Source organism: Microtus ochrogaster, chromosome 2 (genome assembly GCF_000317375.1).
Source record: "Microtus ochrogaster isolate Prairie Vole_2 chromosome 2, MicOch1.0, whole genome shotgun sequence".
In the NCBI taxonomy this organism is placed as follows: Eukaryota; Metazoa; Chordata; class Mammalia; order Rodentia; family Cricetidae; genus Microtus; species Microtus ochrogaster.
The window spans coordinates 42,668,283-42,688,176 of NC_022010.1; the positions used below are offsets into that span (position 1 = coordinate 42,668,283).

The 19,894-nt window shown below is 40.6% G+C and overlaps 1 protein-coding gene across 3 annotated transcripts in view; it reads left to right on the forward strand.

The window, feature by feature from the left end:
- The window catches only part of Znf148 (zinc finger protein 148), a 123,585-nt gene that overhangs the window by 11,974 nt on the left and 91,717 nt on the right, over positions 1-19,894 (forward strand). The window contains exon 1 of one of the 3 annotated variants that reach the window (XM_026785706.1): positions 11,804-11,921. The exons of the other annotated variants lie outside the window; for them this stretch is intronic. The gene's annotated coding sequence lies outside the window, so the exon portion shown is untranslated. Of the gene's footprint in view, positions 1-11,803; positions 11,922-19,894 lie in introns of those variants that run through there. 3 annotated transcript variants of the gene reach the window in all.

Genomic DNA, 19,894 nt, shown 5'->3' on the forward strand with positions numbered 1-19,894 from the left:
TGTAGACCAGGCTGGCCTCGAACTCACAGAGATCCGCCTGCCTCTGCCTCCCGAGTGCTGGGATTACAGGCGTGAGCCACCACCGCCCGGCCTCAGCTATGGAATTTTGAGAAGAGAATTTAAGTCAAGAACTATATACATTAGACTTTCATCTTTTTTTTTCCCTTTAGTGCTAAGGATTGAAACTGGGGCTTTGCACATGCTAGCCAAATGCTTTACTACTGAAGTTATGTCCCTCGGCTTATTTGTTCAGTCTGACATAAGTGCCCTACAGCACTGGGGCAATGTGGTAGTCCAGTAAGGCAGATGAGAAGACCAGTTAGGAGGCTTGTGATGAAGCTCCAGAGGGCTGGAGTTAGGTAAGAGTAGGATTAGAGATGAGGGGATGGGATGGGATTATTGTGGTGGAGAGACTGGGTGACTAGAAACATTCACATGGCAGCAGCTGAAATTGGATTGTATTTTGGGGTAGTATAGTGGATGCATTACAACATTTTTTTTTCATGTAGTAAGGGTTTAACCATTTTTGTATGGTTTTAAACTTGCAAACTGGGATGGATTGTGAATAGAAATAGCAATGAGTAGGATATGAGAAGGAGGGGTAGAATACAGGGTGTTTTTGATAGACTAGCAGAATTTACTTAAGAATCCTTGTGCACTTACACTGTACAAGGTTTTGTGGTAGACAATGAAAGGATGCATCTATGTTTATGAATGCACTATCCATTTTCTTGAGGAATTTAGCGATAAAGTATATGCATTCGTCTATGAACAGATTATGTGGCAGTCTTGATCAGGCTTTGTGGAAGAATTGGTGTTCAGCTTAGAACGTGAAGGGTAGGTGGGACTGCATAGGCAGGATGATGAGGGTGGTGGTATGACAGTTCTGCGTGTGTTTAAGGTTTGGTGGTTTAAATCAGCTGTAATTAAGGTTTGTGTTGAGGAATGAAAGGAAATAAAGCTAGAAAACAGTAGCAGGGAGAGCTTGAAATCCAGACCAAAATGGTTTAAACTATTTTATTTATTGAAGTATGTCCAGTAAGGTACTCTAATCTTAAAGGCACAGAGTAATATGCTTTAAAACTTATTTTTATTTATTTACATATCCATTTATCTGGCTACCTCCTAACTTAATATATAGAAGGTTTCTAATGTTTCTTACACCCGCATTAATTCCCTGTGCGTCACCTCCAAGTAGGAAGATGTATCCTCCAAACCACAGCCATTATTCTAATCTCTGTCATAACAGAGTAGTTCTGTGTGGCTTTGAATTTCATATAAATGCAATCATACCTCTGTGTCTGTTTTCTTTTGCTTAAAATTATGGCTGTTAGATTCATTTCTGTTGCATATAATGGTAGCTTATTTTTCATTCCTTCTTAGGTGTCTCCTCTGTTACTATTCCAGTGTTTACCCATTCTACAGTTGTTGGACAGTTGAATAGCCTGTAATTGGAGAACTTGTAGGAGCTTTAACTTGACTTAAGATATAGTGGGGAGCCACCGATTGAAGTTTTATTCTAACTGATGAGTGTTGAGCGGAGAAGTAAGAAGAGGGTTTATGAAGTCTTAAGACCTTTTCCTTGTGGAGACATAACTGGAAGTCATTTATAAGGCTGTGCAAAGTATGAAATATTGAGGATGTAAGTTGGCAGTAATGGTAGTGGAGTAAAGGTGATTGAGGACTGTGATACTGTTAACAGAGATAATTTGGTTACCTAGAACCGTTTCAGTGTGTTAAGACATTGGGCCAGGTGTCTGGATCACACCTGTAGGTAAAATCAGGGACGCCTTGGGCTACAAAAGGAGATTAGGGTCTAACCAAACAAAAGCAAACTAAATAGAAATATAGAGGATAGGTTATCCTCTAGCAAGAGTTAAAAGTATTGGATGTAGAGCCAAGAGGTCCAATAGAGACTTAAGAATACATGTGTGGGGTTGGCAATTGACACTACTACTATACTTGGTAGTGGGCTGATAATTTTAAGTGTTAATTGAAACAATAGCAGACGGATCAGGTTAATTAAAGCAATAGTGGAACAACTCAGTATATGGGGTTGGAGAGATGGCTAAGTGCTTGAAGTGAGAGTCTTGGCTGCTCTTCACAGGAACCAGATTCGATTTCAAGCACCACATGGTGGTTAACAACCATCGGTTACTCCAGTCCTAGGGGATAAGTCACCCTATTTTCTCCATAACTACTGCATGAATGTGGTGTATAGATATACATGAAGACAAAACACCCATACACAGAAATAAATAAAAACTTTTTTTTGTCTTTTTTTTTTCCCCTTTCCTTTTCTTTTTTTTAAGGCAGTCTCTCTACATAGCCCTGGCTGACCTGGAACTTACTCTGTAGACCAGACTGGCTTTGAACTCACAGAGATTCCCCACCTGCCTCTTGCCTCTCGAGTTGTGCCATTAAAGATGTGTGCCACTACACCTGTTTTATAAGTAAGATTAAAAAAAAAAGAGAAATCAATAAATATTCAGATTTCTTAGGAACACTAGATTGTAGCAGCGGGTGGTGACTGAAAGGGTATTTTGGAGGAGCCGAGGAAGACCTCCTTATGAAGAGGGAAAGGGTTTAGACAGTATTAAGAGGGAGAACACTAGAAAGTTCCAGAATAGAACTAGAGAAAATACCCACAATTTGGGTAAGAGGAGTGGTCTTAACACAAGCCAAGGCCATGAATCTAGTGTAAGAATGCCATGTAAAAGTCATATGCATGTGCAAACCAAGACAGGTTTGTAAGTGTCTTTGCCAAAGAGATGAGGACTTGAGTGTGGCTAGGGCTGGGTGCATAGAACTTTGGTTTTTCTCTGTGGTTTTGAAGAAAGCCACTCATTAGAATGCATGGAGGTGTACTCAGTGAACTGGGAGAGTATGGAAGCAGTGGATGCAGGAATTGCTTTTGCTTGAAGAAGGATGAGTACCTTATTCTGAAATTTGCTACAGGAAGTAACAGATGGATGAAGAGACTGCGTTTTAGAAGCTGTAAAGAGGATTATAGGTACCAAAGGTGGGATCTAAGACTTCCATGGAAGGACTGGAGTGTTTGAATAGGATTAAGCATTTCAGTATGGAAGTAATTTAGATTAGTTGATGGGATGGATACTTATATTTAGAATAAATTGTGGAAGAGTTAATGTGTTTCTGCTTATTCTTTTTTGTTTTCCCCTGAGACAGGGTTTCTTTGTGTACAGTTCTGGCTGTCATGGAATTTGCTTTGTAGACCAGGCTGGCCCCGAACTCAGTTTCTCACACTGGAGGAGTAGGAGAATGAACTTTAGAGAAGCTGGTTACGTATGAAAGTTTGAGAGAAGAGGAAGTGGTCACAGAAGTCTGGTCAGGAGGCCAGAAAAAAAAGGAAAGAAAGAAAATATCAGATTGTTTTTGAGGAACGGGATTGAGAGAAATAGACGATTTGTTAATAGTCACCAATTCTTTGACTTTCTGTATAAAATAACACTTGTAGAATCATAGCCTTTTCTATGTAATATACAGATAAACTTAGCTGAGAGATATGTGAATTAGAAAGAAAAATAAAATGAGGTAAAAGTATATCAAAGATGAGGTGAAAGGCTTGTATTTGTTGACTATAGGGCATGGACACCCTCACTTCCCCCTTTTTTTCCTTTCAGAAATTGCCAGTAGTAGTTCAAGCTGGGATTGAACTTGCTGTCTGTTTAAGGATGATCTTGAACTTCTGATTCTCCTGCCTCTCCCTCACAAGTGCTAGGATTACAGTACAGATATGTACCATATCTGGTGTTGTGGTTTTTGTTTGTTTGTTTGTTTGTTTGGTTCGGTTTTTCTAGACAGGGTTTCTCTGTTGCTTTGGAGCCTGTCCTGGGCTGGCCTCCAACTCACAGAGATCCGCCTGCCTCGGCCTCCCGAATCCTCCCGTATCTGGTTTTAAGTGCTGCTTGGGTCAAACCAGAGTTAGGTGCATGCTAGGGATTCACCCTAGCAACTGAGCCACATCTCTGCCAGAGTATCTCCAGTGCGGTAACTGACTGGAAATGAATGAGGATGTCAGATGCTTAAGTAAGGAGGGGAAAGAAGAGTAGCTTGCAGGAGAGCAAATGTGGAGAAGACATGCTGTCTGGGAGAACACTGCTGTCTATAGCGAGATTCAGGACAAATGGGGAGAAGCAGGATAGACAGAAGGGGCATCTCGTTGAAGAATCTAAAAGGTTCCCTTAGTGAGTTATGACTTTTCTCTCATTTTCAGTCTTTTTTCTTTGTTTTCTGCATAAGAGCCAGTCTTATGTTTCCTTAGGCTGGCCCCAAACTGCTACACTTCTGTTAGAACCCTTCTCTACCCAGCAGCTGAGACTATGCATTCATACCTCACTTACTTCATATGCTGTCTTTGTTTTAGGAGTTAGCTTTTCCTCCCATTAGTTACCAATGTATAGATGTCTCCCCCACACAATTCTAAATATGTTTTCTTGGGTTATTTCTAGTTTTTTTTTTTTTTTACAATTTTGTACATGTATATTCTAGTCTTACTTATCTATTGAAGAGCTAAAGACATTGACTTGGTAATCTCAAAGACAAAATATAGTTTAAATGGAAACTTTGCCACCTAAAAAGAGCCCCTTTATTTTCTTCCATATACTCGCCGTCATTGATGACTTTTAAGACCCAGGCTCTGCTTTTGCTTTGCTTGCATCTCTGCTCCCAAACTTAGCCCGTCCAGTTCTGTAGTCACACTCATTTCTGCCACATACGACTCTGTCACCCTTTCCTTTGTACTGTCAAGGATTTGATGATTTTAAAGAAGGACTTATTAGTGTATGTGTGTGTTGCATCTGGAGGTCAGAGTGTAGCCTTTGTAGCCTTGTGAAGCCACCTCTCTCCACCTTTATGTGGCTCTGGGGGATGAGTGGCTCAAATGACTTTTTAGAGAATATTTTTCAAGATTTTAAAGATTGATGTTAGGTTGAAGGCTGGGTTGGAAATATAGTGGTTGGAGACATAGCTCAGTGGTGGAGTGCTTGTCTAGAATTCCTGCCGTAGGTTCGATTCTATCCCTAGTATTGCCAAATGTACTGGAAAAGGATTTTTTAAAGTGACCTTTCTGGAATAGTTTCACAGAATACAAATGTGGTAGGCTTGGAATGATTAGCTTTGAGAGAATGAGGGACCAGACCAGAAAAATGAGTGTCTGAGCAGGAGCCTATTTTAGGAGTTATTTGGTAGGAGCTGGTACAAATTATAAAAGTTAAAATTAAGTGAGATTTTGAGTAGCAAAGTGGAAGTGTCCTGGAAGAGATTTAGGGAACTTGTTAGGTAAACTCAAGAATAAGTGGAAAGATGGGTTAGAGAAAAATTCTTTAAGGAAAAATACAGCTCTTATGTAAAACTAGAGTGAGGGAAGACTAAAGTGAGTAAATTAAGGGATAGAGAAGAACGGGTAAGAGGAAGGACTAAAGTTATTGAAGGGTTTCCTATTGAAGGCTGTCTGTGTTCTACCATGTGTCTGGTAACTTTTGACAGCGGACTGCAGTTTGTAGGGTTGCAGGTTCCAAGACTCCAGGAGCCTCACTTTTCATTTTAGACACCCGGGAATAGGGAGTCCTCAAGTCCTCTAGGATTTTGGAGCTCTATACAGATCTGGGAAGCCTGGCAGAATGGAGCCGAGGCTAGCCCCCGGGCGGTGGGATCCCCGCGCTAGCGGCCCAGGCCCCTTGGCGGCGGTGAAGGAAGCCAAGGGATCTGGGAGGAGGAGCCTTTGTGCGGAGCGCGTGCGCCCGAGGCCTCTCCGTGCTGCTTCCGGATCGGCTCGGCGGGCGGCGGGGCCGATCTGCCTGTGTGCCGTGTCGTCTGTGTTGCAGTGGGGCTGCCGGGGCCAGGGGCTGCTGCTTCTCCTGTTGGCTGCTCTGTGCTTACAGCTATATGGTTTGTGAGGTCAGGCTGGAACTTGGTCTTCAAGACAACTTTGTTTAAAACTTGGAGTCGGGCCGAATATGTGTGCCACAGTCCTTATGTTGGCTATGCTAGTTAAACCTGCATGGTTAGTGGTGAGAACGCTCCTAAGACCTTTCCGAGGATTAGGCTGTGGGGCAAACTTTTGCTCTCCAGACTGCGAAGTACTTTTTACAGTGACAGAGAACGGCTGCTTGTATAATAGACTAAAGTTAGGAAATGCAAATTGAAAGCCTTCCCCCCGACTTGTGTTTGTCTTTATTTTATATAATAATTATGACTTGTTCAGTTTCTCATATAGAACTTTGAAAAAGACTTAACTAATTTTGTGGAGAGCAATGATAAAAGTACACTTTTTTTTTTTTTTTTTTTTTTTGGTTTTTCGAGACAGGGTTTTTCTGTGGCTTTGGAGCCTGTCCTGGAACTAGCTCTTGTAGACCAGGCTGAAAAGTACACGTTTTTGAAATTTCAAATGTGTTGATTGTTACCGTAAATAAGCTAAACAGAATTTTAGAGCTAATACATCTAAAAATATGTTTGCAATTGTCTTTTGGGTGTCCAAGGCAACCCTGGGTTTTTCCCTGCCATTTCTGCGTAGTATTATCAGCATGGTATGAGTGTAGAGCCTCAACCTAAGGGAGTACTTTGTTGAGATTCCCAGTGTGCTTTGCAGCTGGGAATAGACTCTGGGTCTCTTATTCCCAGTCTGGTGACCTATCCAAGAATAGACTAATGAAACTGGCTTTATCTGTTTGAAGGGAAAATGTGGCCAAGTTGGTTTTATAGTAGCATTAAAAAACTGAGAAAATGAATGTGGCAATGTTTAATTTATTGTTGAATTGTATAATCTTAAGTGTAATTTATTTGCATGGGGTTTCTTTGACCTTTCTTTAAAAACTTAAAGGCCTTGAGAATATTCCTTAGTGTAATTCCTTTTATGGGATTTATGCTGCATTTGTATTTGATTAAATGGATCAATATAGATGCGTGTGGCATTTAACTGCGTGGAAGTGTTTTTCATGTGCACATTCTCAGTGGTTACAAGTAACCTAAATGCTTAGCCTTTTCAGAATGCCAGGGAGAAGAGGAATTGTGTTAACAGTCGTTTCCGTTTAAACCTACTCTGGCGTGGCACAGGCCTGTGATGCTAGAACTCAAAGGCTTGAAGCAGGAGGATTACCACTTCCAGGTGAATCTGGGCTACATAGCCAGACTGTCTCAAAATAAAAATGAAAACAAAGCCTTTGGACTTTTTTTTTTTTTAATTGAGGATGCTTAACAAGGCACAGATAGAAATATTTATGAATATCTCCCACAGCTTTTAAGGATAAATGACTTTTAATTTAAAAAATTAAATTTTAATGTGTTTGGATGTTTTGCCTGAATGCATATCTGTGCACCACATGTGTGCAGTGTCCCCAGAGGGCAGACAGGGGTTTCAGATCCTCTGGAACTGGAGTTACACCAGTTGTGAGCTGTCATGTGGATGCTGTGAATTGAACCTGGGTCCTATGGTAGAGCAGTAACTGCTTTTGACTGTAGAAGCATCTCTCCAGTCTCTCCCACAGCTTGATATGCTGTCATTCTCATTTCCACATTAGCCATACAGGAGTATTTGCTCTGTGAAGCCCTGGCTGTCCTAGGACTTCCTGTGTAGATCAGACTGGCCTCCAGTTCAGAGATCTGCCTGCCTTTGCCTTTCCAGTGCTGGAACTAAAGGTGTATGCCACCATTTGTGGGTTATGTTTTTAATTGAGCTTCATACAAAACTAGTAGTTACAATTAGGTATTTGAATTTTTCTAGAAGATGTTCCTAGCCTTTCTTATGTCTTTTCAACTATGTCACAAAAGAAAGAGTCACCATCTTTTTTTTTTTTTTTTTCCGAGACAGGGTTTCTCTGTGGCTTTGGAGCCTGTTCTGGAACTAGCTCTGTAGACCAAGCTGGTCTCGAACTCACAGAGATCCACCTGCCTCTGCCTCCCGAGTGCTGGGATTAAAGGCGTGCGCCACCATCGCCCGGCAAGAGTCACCATCTTTTCCCTTTTCAAAGGCCTAGGAACATTTACATTTTGTATATTAGTTCTCAAACCAGACATGATTTTGACAATGTCTGTAGTTTTTTTTTGTTGTTGTTGTTTTTGTTGTCTTGCTGGGAAAGTCTTCTCGTTTTGATTGATAGATGTTAAATATGCTACAATGCACATGATAGCCTCTATAAGAAGTAAATGGTTGAGAAATTATGAAGAATAATCATCCATCCTAATGTATGTCTGTGGAAGGTACTTAGAGTGTAATGAACTACTTGTCAGTACCATATGCATGGCTGATCCTTCCCCAAAGCAGTCCTCAGGATCATGGGTAGAGTATAGAACACAAGATTTTGGAATTGAAAGTGTAATAAGTGTCACTTCTTTGGTTTGTAGATGATGAAATATTGGCACTTGTGCAGGGTCCCATAGAGAGAGCAGAGCTTGCCTTTTGTTATTTTATGTATGGTTTAGTTTTAATTGACATTTGATTGAAATTACTTTTAACCATGACTAAGGGAAAGAGTATTATCTTGATATAATTAAAGTAATCAAGTTAAAAAAACTTAAGCACTTGCATGACAAGAAGTGATCTTTTTTAGTATTCATTGAGTTAGTTACTTTTTCATATTCATGTATATTTGTTGAACTTTTCAGCAAATTATAATCATTATAATTTTCAATAATTCCTTTTAACATTTTGTTTGTGTGCCTGCATTTTCATGTAGTGCCTTCCTTGAATGCTCTCCCTTATTTTTTGAGACAAGGTCTCTCATTGAATCTGGCTAGATTGACTGACAGTGACCTCTAGGAATCTGCCTTTCCTCACTGGGGAAATTTTCCTCATGTGTGCACCATTGCACCTGGGTGCTCAGGGTCCAAACTCAGGTCCTCATGCTGCCATGGCAAGGACTGTATTTAGAGCCATCTCCCAGTCCCCTTTGAACTTGTAAACATGTTCAAAATATTTTAAAAAAACTGTACACAATTTTAAAACAAGATCTCTTAAAGTTAATTTTAACTAAGGCTAAAATTCCTCCCTTCCCTCTGTCTGTGTTCTCCCCTCCCCTCTCCTCTCCTCCCCCTTCTCTCCCCTCTCTTGCTCCCTCCCTCCTTTTCTTTTTGTTGGCTCTTATATAAAGCAGTCTCCAGCTTCTAGGCCCAGACAGTCCTGTCTGTCCCCCCCTCTTCTGAGCAGCTGGGGTTACAGATACATGCTAACATGCTGAATTTAGTAGACAAAACTCCTAATACACAGCTAGTTATTAAAACATCTCTGAGCATATCCATTTTTGTTCTTTTTTATGAGGATCACTGTAATAATGACTGGTGTGTTGATTCTAAATCTTGCCTTGCAGGGTCTCTTTCAGTTAATTTTAGAAAAATTTTTTTGGAGTCTTCAAGAATGTAGTTGGGTAGAACGTAAGTTGAATATTTAGGTGAACTATTTTCACATTTTGTAATCAGTGTACTGTTAGAGGAAGAAGTATCATTAGGGTTCTCTTATAAACAATTCCAACACACAAAGGAAAAAAAGGACAAAATACAAGACATTAATTGAACTTAACCTGCTAAAAATTGTTTTGTATTAATTAATTTTATGTTTTTAGTTTTTCTCTGTGTAGCCCTGGCTGTCCTGACCAGAATGGCCTTGAACTCACAGAGATCCACCTGAGTGCTGGGATTAAAGGCGTGTGCCACCACTGCCCGACATTACTTTATTTTTTAAATTAAATTATCATTGTCTAAGTGTACATGATCTGTTGTATGTGTGAGGTACCATGGTGTGTGTGAGGGCAGAGGACAGCTTTGTGTAAATCAGTTCTTGCCTGGTTTCTAGGAATTGAGCTCAGGTTGTCAACTTGACAGTGAGTGCCTTTACCTACTGAGCCAGTTCAAAAATCATCGTATAAAAACACATATATTTTACAGAATTGAAATTCATGTTAGAAAAAGAAAAAAGAGAAACTGTTGAGTTAATACTTTGATTTATAGGTGGAATGGCTTTCTTAAATTTTTATTAATGTAAATAGAGGAAAGCAAAGCCTAGGCTGTTGGCTGTTCTTGTTTCATTTAGACTTCCACCTTTACTGTGCTCTACCCTCTCATCTCTAAAAGACGCTGCTTACTTGTGCATGTAGTCGTAGTCTTGTGCGTGGACGCGCACATGAGTACAGGGATGCATATGCACAGGAGCAGAGGCTGGAAGAGCAGGCCACATCCTTGTAGTGGAGTTAATAGGTATTTGAGGCCTGTTTCACAGGTGTTGGGATCTGAACTCCAGTTCTAATGATTGTGCTGCAAACTCTGGTCCATCGTTCCCCTAGCTCCCCTTTTATTATTTTGTTTATTCACTTGTTTATTGTGTGTGTGCTTGAGTGCACACCCATGTGCCCTGGTTTATTTACCTGTTGAGGTCAAAGGACAGTTTGTGGGAGTCTGATCTCTTTCTACCTCGTGGGTCTCAAGGATCAAACTCTCAGGCCCTTAAAAAAAGCAAGTGAAAATTTTCTTTTATTTGCCAAGCATGCTAGTCCTACAGCTCCTGTTATTTTTAAGATAATTTTATTTTGGGAAATTATAGGAAGTGGCAAAATTAATATAGAAGGCTGTGCAACTGGGTGTAATTGGTGCATACCTTTAATTCCAGCTCTCAGGAGGCAGAGGCAGGCAAATTTCTGTGAGTTCGAGACCAGCCTGGTCTAAACAGCAATTTTCAGGTCATCCAGGGATACTGTCTCAAAAAAAAAAAAAAAGGGAAGAAAGAAAAAGAAAAATGTTTGGAGACTTGCTGCTTTTGTGGGGGGCTTCAGGTCCCAAAGAGGATGTGTGGAGTTGGCGGGGAGTGGTGGTGTGGGCACACAACACACATGATTTGAGGGTGAATTGGGATGGCTGCACTTTTTATACTGTATAGTTAGTTGCACATAGAATTAAATGGAGACAAGGGGTGTCTGAGCTGGAGTGTGACTTGAGACCAGGGGTTGAGGAAGCTTGTCTTGACCTTGACAATTACGCACTGGTCTAGGGCCACAAGTTCCTCTTCTTAGAGATCAGTAGGCTGCTTTATCTAGCTTGAACTTTCTTCAAGCCCCTGAAGGGCTGGAGGCCCTATTCGAATGTCTGACCTTGAGGAAAGGACTTCTCGGGTGCAGACACTAAGTACTGTTTCTTAGTCTTACTTCGTGGGCCTGTTCTCCTTATAATGCTCCCAAAGGGAAGGTCCTGATGTCTTTCTCTTTGCCCATTATACCGTATCATTCTGGTTTCTCTGTATTTATTAACTAAACTCTTGTCCTTCATGGCCTCAGGCTCTGGGTCTGAACTGTCGGCATTTTTTCCTTGGGATCAGGTGTGTCTAGTAAATCTCTAACTTTACGGTTCTTGGTGTAATTAGGGGGACACAGTGGAATTTCTGGTTCCGTGGTGGTGGGATTTTTTTTCCAAAGAATTATTCTGTTAGAGAGGCTACCATTCTACACATTTTCATCCTTTACCAAAGCCCATACAAAACTTCCCAAAGGGAAGGGCATTAATGGTGAGAAGCATTAGAAGTACAGAGGTGCTGGAGAAGGGTGGTCTACAGTGTTACAATGCTGGAACTTGGTGAAGCAGCCATGGTTGCCACATGGTCCATGTCAGGGTGGATGGGGGAGAACGCTATGCTTTCTTCATCTAGACATCTTATAAGTCGCCAAACCCAGAAAATTGACATGGTACTTTATGGTTAATAAGACTACTAAATTTGTAGTTTTTATAATTCTTAGACCTACACTAATTATATATGTATGTATAATTTTGTGCCATTTTTTTCTCATGTAGAAATTTATATAGCCACTGCAGTGGAGATAAAAAACAGAGTCCTCCCCTCTCGCCACACCCTGTGATAGTCCCTGATTCCTGGCAGCCTGTTCCCTAGCTCTGTGGTTTTGCCATTTCCAGAATGCTATGTAGTGGTAAGATAATTTGTTTAACCTTTTACCTGTTGAGCTCGTTGTGTGGTGTGTATGTGTGTGCATGTACGTGCAGAGGCCAGAGGGAGGACTAACACTCTTGTTATTCTTTGTCCTGTTTCGGTGAGACAGGGTCTCCTGCTGAACCCGGAGCTAGGATGTCAGACCAGCAATCCTTTCCCCACCCCTCACAGGGCTGGGATTACAGGATGTGTGGTTTTTCTGTGCATTCTGGAGACCTGAATTTACAGAGCCAGTGTTCTTATCTGCTGAGCCTTCTCTCTAGTCCTGAGGGATGGTCCGAGTTCTTCATTTAAACCTAGGCTTAGTGAACATTTATATAGGAAATATGAGGATTTTGTGTAAATAAAAGCTTTCCTTTTTTCTGAAGTAAATGTCCAAGGGTGAGATTGCCGAGTTGTGTGCTGTGTGTACTTCCTGTGATGGCTGATAGTTTTGGACATCTTTCCATGTTTTTATTCTGCTCACACTTTAAAAAAATTTTTTTGGTGAAATATCTTGTCCAGTCAGAATAATTTGCTTATTTACTATTGAGTTTTGAAATATCGCCCTTCCCCCCTCTCTCCTTCCTTCCCACCATTGCAGGGCTTCTCTGTGTATCCCAGACTGTCTTGGGGATACACCCTCCCTGTAGAGCAGGCTGACCTTGAACTCAGAGATCCTCTTGCCTTTGCCTCTCCAGTGCTAGGATTAAAGGCTATGCCACCACCTGCCCATTTAAGACTTTTGTTAGATGTGTTTTGAAAATATTTTCTTTGAGTCTATGAGCAGCATAGACCGCTTTTTAAAATAATCTTAGAGACTTCATCTTAACACAGTCTCCAGTTTTGATAAGGTCTGATTTATTTTAATTCATGGTACCAAGTTCAAGAGCCCCTTTGCCTCTTTGTCATCTTCTATGAATTCTGCAGTTCTGTGATTCATATTTAAATTCACGCTTGCTTTTGAATTTGAGATGTGGTTGTATGGTTTAGAGGACACTTTTGTTTGCCCTCTAGGTGCCCAGTTCCAGCCCTATTAGTTAAAAAAGACATTTCTTTCTCAGTTGAAGTGGTTTCGCCTTTCTCAGTATCAGTTGAACGTGTTTTATTTCCTACTTTTGTGCACTCTTGATTTGTTAGCTGATCTCTGTGTCTTCCACGACTTTCAGGACCTGACTTGCCTGGGCCATAGCTGTGTGGTCTTAGAAGGCAGAGTGCTTCCTTCCACTTTATCACTGGTCAGGGTTATTGCAGCTTTTTTGAGGCCTTTGACTTTTCATATAAATTTCATCTGTCCGTCCACTTACCTATCCATCCGTTTATTTTTTGGTTCTTCGAAAAACAGGGTTTCTCTGTAGCTTTGGAGTGTCCTGAAACACGCTCTGTAGATCAGGCTGGTCTTGAACTCACAGAGATGCTGCCTGCCCCTGCCTCCCAAGTGCTGGGATTAAAGGCGCATGCCACCACCGCCCGGCTTTCATATAAATATTAGAATCTCAATAATAGCTGTGAAAAATATCTTGCCACAAGCTTGACAGGAATTCAGTAAGCCTATAGTTCAGCTTGTAATACATTGCTTTGTAATGTAGACTTTTCAGTCACTGACCAGGAGCTTTATAGAAATTTAATAAGCCTAGAGTTGAGTTTAGAATGAATTACTTTATTATGTAGACTTTCAGTGACCAGCAATTTCTGTTTATTTAGACCTTTCAGTGTAAGCACCATTGAGTTTTCATTAAACAAATTTGAGGTAGTTCTAATATACCATGTAATTCATCTATTTAAAAGAGCGATACGGTTTTTATTATTCCCAAGGCTATGTGTCATCACTGTAATCAATTTTAGAATATTTAGCATATAAAATATTTAGAATATTTCACTACCTTAAAAAGAAACTGCCCTTATTTCTTCTTCCTCTGAGCCTCTGGCAGTTACTAGTCTTTCTGCTTCTAGGAATTGTCAGTTTTGAACATTTTATTAATTATTATTATTATTATTATTATTATTATTATTGTTATTTTTTTAAGACAGTTTCTCTGTATAATCCTGGTTGTCTTGGAACTCGTTGTGTAGACCAGGCTGGCCTTGAACTCAGAGACCTGCCTGCCTCTGTCTCCAGAGTGCTGGGATTGAAGGCTTATGCCACCACAGCCCAGCTGTTTTGAACATTTTAATGGAATCAGAAAATGGATGGTTTTCTAGGTCCTGTTCAGTACACTCTTACATCAGTAGGAGCTATCAGTAGTTAATTACTTTTTAATGGATTAGTAGCCTGTGTGAACATACTACATTTTGTCTATTAACTAATCAGCACTTCGGTCATTTAGACTTTTTAGTTATTACGAATAATTCTGTTTTGAATATATGTGTCCATATTTTTCAGAGTAATTTTTCTCTTTGTGTATGCTATGTTTATGTGCATAATTGCATATTGGTGGCCATATATGTATCTTGATATCTGAAATCTTCCTGATCACTCTTCTACCTTAATATTTAAGGCAGATTCTCTTAGTCAAACCAAGAGCTTATAACTAGCTTGATGTAGGACCCGGTCTCCAGTCTTCAGTTTTTGAGACCGAAATTACAGGTGAGCTGCTATGCCTATTTCCCACTCTTTTACTTATTTGTATTGGGTTATGGGGATCTGAACTCTGTAAGCACTTTGGCCACAGGAGGTTCCCCAGGCTCTTTACCCCTTTTGTTTGTTGAGACAGGGTCGCACTATGTAGTCCTGATTGGTTTGACTATGTAGTTCAGGCTGGACTTGATCTCAGAGATCCACCTGCTTCCTTTGGGATTAAAGGCATGCATCACTATACTCTGCTGAAAAGACTTTTTTTTTTTTTTTAAATATTAAATGGAGGCTAGACAGGTTCTCCACAACTGTGCTACATCTCTAGTCCCTGATTTTGGTGTAAGCATTTGCTTTCAGTTCTTTTGTGTGTATGCCATGCAGTAGAATTGTTGAGTAGTGTACCATCTAAATATTTAATCAGTTAAGAACCTGCAACCTTTCCCAAAGAAGCTTTGCTATTTTACATTTCCATTAGCCTGTATGCCTCTTCAGTTTTCCCACATCTTGCCAATATCACCTGAGTGCCCTCTCCTCCAGAGTAGCCCTTGCTCCTAATTTAGGATATTTTGACTCCAACTTCCCTAGTGCTGGGGTGAAAGGGTTGTACCACCATGCCAGGCTGGCAACAGCTTTTTTGATTACAGCATTCTTTGTGGGTGTGAAGTTTTATTTAATGGTGTGGTATTGTGAAATGTGTGTTTGGGCTTTATCAATTTCCTGGCATGTAACTCCTAAAATGTTTGAAATCTCTAATGAGTTTCTTTTGTATTTATTGAGTGTAGTTAGGCTTGTAATCCTCTCATTAGCTTTAGGGTGGGGACTGGTCACAGGAAAGAAGTAGGTATGATTTCCCAAGGAGGGGAAGAACAGAGGTTGACAAGATTATCATTGGACAGTGGTATAGTAATTTATGCATACTTAGTGAGACCTCCTTTGAACCCAGAAAAATTGAGTTTGGGGAAATTCTGGATAGCTCAACTTGTGGAGGAGGTTCCTGGAGTATGTTGTGCTTGAAGAGGGTATGGAAGCAAGGCAATTCTTCCCATGTTCCTTGTACATATGTGTTCTTCTGATGTTCATTGGTATCTCTTGCATATCTTTTGTAGTAGGACAATGATTGTGTTTTTCTGAGTTCTGTGAGAAGCTCAGGCAAATTAATTGGAAATGTGAGGTTCATGGAAACCCTGATTTATAGCAGGGTCATCATAAGCATTAAGTTCACCAACCTGAGGGTCATAATTGGCATTTTAACGTGAAACAGCTTATCTTCAGATTGAGTTAATTTAAAGGTCAATGTAATGCTGTGGCTGAAAACAGTTTGGGAGGAAAGGGCCTGCTTCACCTTCTAACTCTCAAGTCAGGACAGGAATATGAAAGCAGGAACTGAAGCAGAGATCATGGAGGAGTGCTATTTACTGATTTGCTTCTCACAGCTTGCTCAGTCTGCTTTCTTACACAATCTTGGACCAGCTGCCAAGGGGTAAGCCTCCCTCCCATATCAGTCATTAATCAAGACAGTACCCTATAGGCTTGCCCACATACAGACCAATCTTACCGAGGCATTTTATCAACTAAGATTCCCTTTTCCCAGATATGTTTAAGTTTGTGTCAAGTTGACAGAAACCAACCAACACAGATACCCAGCTAGTGTCTGCTGCAGAATCTGGAGAAATCCCTCCCATACTTCTTGGTGACAAAAGTCAGAATCTTTGTATATTCTGAATATTGTGACATGGTTTGTACATACTTCTCCCTGTAAGGGTTGTCTTCACTTTCTTGATGGTATCTTTGAAGTTTAACACAAGATTTTTGGTTTTAAAAATACATAAAAGCATGAAATTAACTAGAAGCAGTGTTATAAAGCAGAGCCCAGAAGCTTTTCACTTTTTAATCACTGAAATTCTAGACCCATGCAACATAACTCTTAACTTTTACGTCCTCAGTCTCTGGCAACTTGCATGCACTCTGCCTCACTTCTGTGGTTGCTTGAGATTCCTCATGGTGGAGTCATATGCTATCTGACCTTCTGTGGCTGACTTTATTTTGTATCATTTTGTTCTCAAGACTTGTCCATGTTGAATCCCCTTTTTAAGCACTGAATGTTTCATTGTATGTTTATACAACACTTTCTATTTTGTGTGTGTGTACACGTGTGCTGTGCTCATACATGGAGGTCAGAGACTACTTGTAGGAATGGCCCTTCTACTACGTGGACTCCAGGAATGGAACTCAAGTTGTCAGGCTTGATGGCTGTTGCCTTTACTGCTGTCCCAGGCTGAGAACTGGCCCATATCATACATGTTTTCCTTATTATCTCTTAGTATTCACTTGGCTTGTTTCCACATTTTAGTTATTGTGAAGAATGCTTAAATAACTCCTTGGGAGCTGATTTTTGTTCTTTGGATAAATATCCTTAAGTAGGATTACTGTAGTGTGATTTTGTTTTGAGGAACCTCTATAAACTTTCCATAGTAGCTGTTACCATTTTGTATTCCCATTGGTAGTGCACAAGGTTTTCAATTTTTTTTCCTCTCAACATTTATTTTTATTTTTGATCATGGCCATCCTAATAGGTGTGAGATAATAGTTGGGTGTGATTTTTTTTTAAGTTAACTTTTCCTATGATTATGGTTGTCAAGTGTCTTTTCATGGTTTTTAAAAAGGATTTTATTCTTATATTCTTTGTATGTGTGTGGCTATGCATGTGTGAGGGCTAGAAGAGACAGTTGGATTCCCTGGAACTGGAGTTACAGACAGTTTTGAGCTGCCCAGTGTGGGTGCTGGGGGTCTCAGCTGTTGAAATAAGAGCGGCGGGGCTGCGTCCCAGGCACCCAGCCGCCCACATGGCTAGCTTAGCTTATGCCCCGAAATAATTACACGGAAACTGTATTCTTTTAAACACTGCTTGACCCATTAGTTCCAGCCTCTTATTGGCTAGCTCTTACATATTGATCTAACCCATTTCTATTAATCTGTGTAGCCCACAAGCTGGCTTACCAGGAATGATCTTAACCTGCATCTGTCTGCAGTGGGATAATCATGGCGACTCACTGACTCAGCTTCTTTCTCCCAGCATCCTGTTCTGTTTTCTCCGCCTACCTAAGGGTTGGCCTATGAAATGGGCCTAGGCAGTTTCTTTATTAATAAGAAATCACTCCCACATCACTCAGCAAGCACTCCTAACTGCTGAGCCATCTCACCAGCTCCCTTTATGGTGCCACCCCACCAACCTCCACCCAAGATAAAGAGTTTTGGGTAGCCATGGTTGTCCTGGAACTCACTCTGTAGACCAGGCTGGCCTAGAACTCACAGAGATCTGCCTGCTTCTGCCTCCCTAGTTTTGGGATTAAACACCGCCTGGTGTTTTAATGTGTGCTTTTGATTGTTTGCTTGTAAACCAGGTAATGACTTGTGGGAGTGTTGTGGGACTTTCTTCTGTAGGTTACATGTTCCCCTCATCAGATGCGGTTTGCATATCTTCTGCATTTCACAGGGTGCCTTTTCACGTGATTGTTTTCTTTCTTTCTTTCTTTCTTTCTTTCTTTCTTTCTTTCTTTCTTTCTTTCTTTCTTTCTTTCTTTTTTTTAATATTTATTTGTTTTATGTATACAATATTCTGTCTGTGTGTATGCCTGCAGGCCAGAAGAGGGCACCAGATCTCATTACAGATAGGTGTGAGCCACTATGTGGTTGCCGGGAATTGAACTCAGGACCTTTGGAAGAGCAGGCAATGCTCTTACCCACTGAGCCATCTCTCCAGCCCCACGTGATTGTTTTCTTTGCTCAGTAGAATCCTTTTGGTTTCATATAGTTTCACTTGTCTATTTTTTGGTTTTTTGCGTATGTGTTTTTGGGGTCATGTCCAAGAAACAATTGATGTGTTATGAATCTTTCCTTCTTTCTTCCTCAGGAGATTGATGGCTTCAGGTCTTCTGTGTAAGCCTCTAAGGAATGGTAGTAGTGGCAGGCATGCTGGGGGTTGAATCCAGAGCCTTGCCATAAACATGTGCTGTATCCCCCAAGCTGCAGGCCTTTATGTATTTGTTGCATTGAATCTGTAGATGAGTTGGTAAAGTATTCACCTTAACCGCACTAAAGTTTCTGATCTGTAAATACCAGATACCTGTGTTGATCATTCTTAATTCCTTTCAGTCATGTTTTGTAATTTCAGTTGAAAGTATCTGTTTTGTTAACTCTGTAAGTAGGTATTTTGTAGGCACTTTATATACCTTTTGGTGGGGTATTAGTGACTTCTCATATGAGATGTAATTTCAATATGTAGTTCAGGATGGCCTGTAACTTATTAATATAGGCTGGCCTTAAACTTTTGAGTGCCCCTGCCTCAGGTCCTGAGTACTAGGATTACAACAAGCCTATGCCTGATTTATAAATGCCATTCTTGTCGTTGTCCCTCCCCCCCACCCCCATGGTTCTGTGTTGCACAAGTCTGGTACTGCTGAACTCCATCCTTAGCCAATACAGAAATGTAACAGAGTTGTTTGTTTGTTGTTGAGATAGAGTCTGGGGTATCCTTGAACTCACTAGGTAGCCAAGGATGATCTCAAGCTTCTGATTCTCTTGCCTCTTCTCTCCAAGTGATGGGATTATAGGCATGCACCACCATGCTTAGTTTGTGTGGTGCTGGAGATCAAACCCAGGGCTTCATGCATGCAGGGCAAGGACTGTACTTACTATCTGAGCTGCGTTCCCAGTCTGATTGTTGTAGTTTTGTTGCATACACAACCTTGTTGAATTCATTAGTCCTAGAATTTAAATGGGTTCTTTAGACATGATTTCTAGAGTATGCCACCCATAGCTGTTTATTTCCTTTACAACATTAATACTTTTTACTTAGTTTTCTTAATTGTTCTAAATTCCTCTAATAGCAACACTTCCTAGAAGTAACAAGAGCAGATATTCTTGTCTTATTTCTGATCTTAGGGAGAAACATTTACTATTTTAGCTTTAAGTATAATATTAACTGTGGCTTTCTGATAGACAGTGTTTATTTGATTGCAGTAATTTGATCAGTCTGTCCTGTTTCTAGTTTGTGTGTGTGCACACACAAAGGTAGGTCTCTTATACTATAAATGCAGCTGTAAAGCTTGCCCTCGCTCCAGTTGTCTCCATCATCTACTGCACATTTTGGAAGCTGCTTGATTGCACTTCCTGCCTACTCAAGTAATATTATCTCCCTTCTTGGGTCTTTGATGGGGTTGAAGATTAGATAGTCATAGTTATCATCCTGGTTTTTTTTTTTTTTCCCTGAGACAGGGTTTCTCTGTCACTTTGGAGCCTGTCCTGGAACTAGCTCTTGTAGACCAGGCTAGCCTTGAACTCACAGAGATCCACCTGCCTCTGCCTCCCAAGTGCTGGGATTAAAGTCATGTGCCACCACC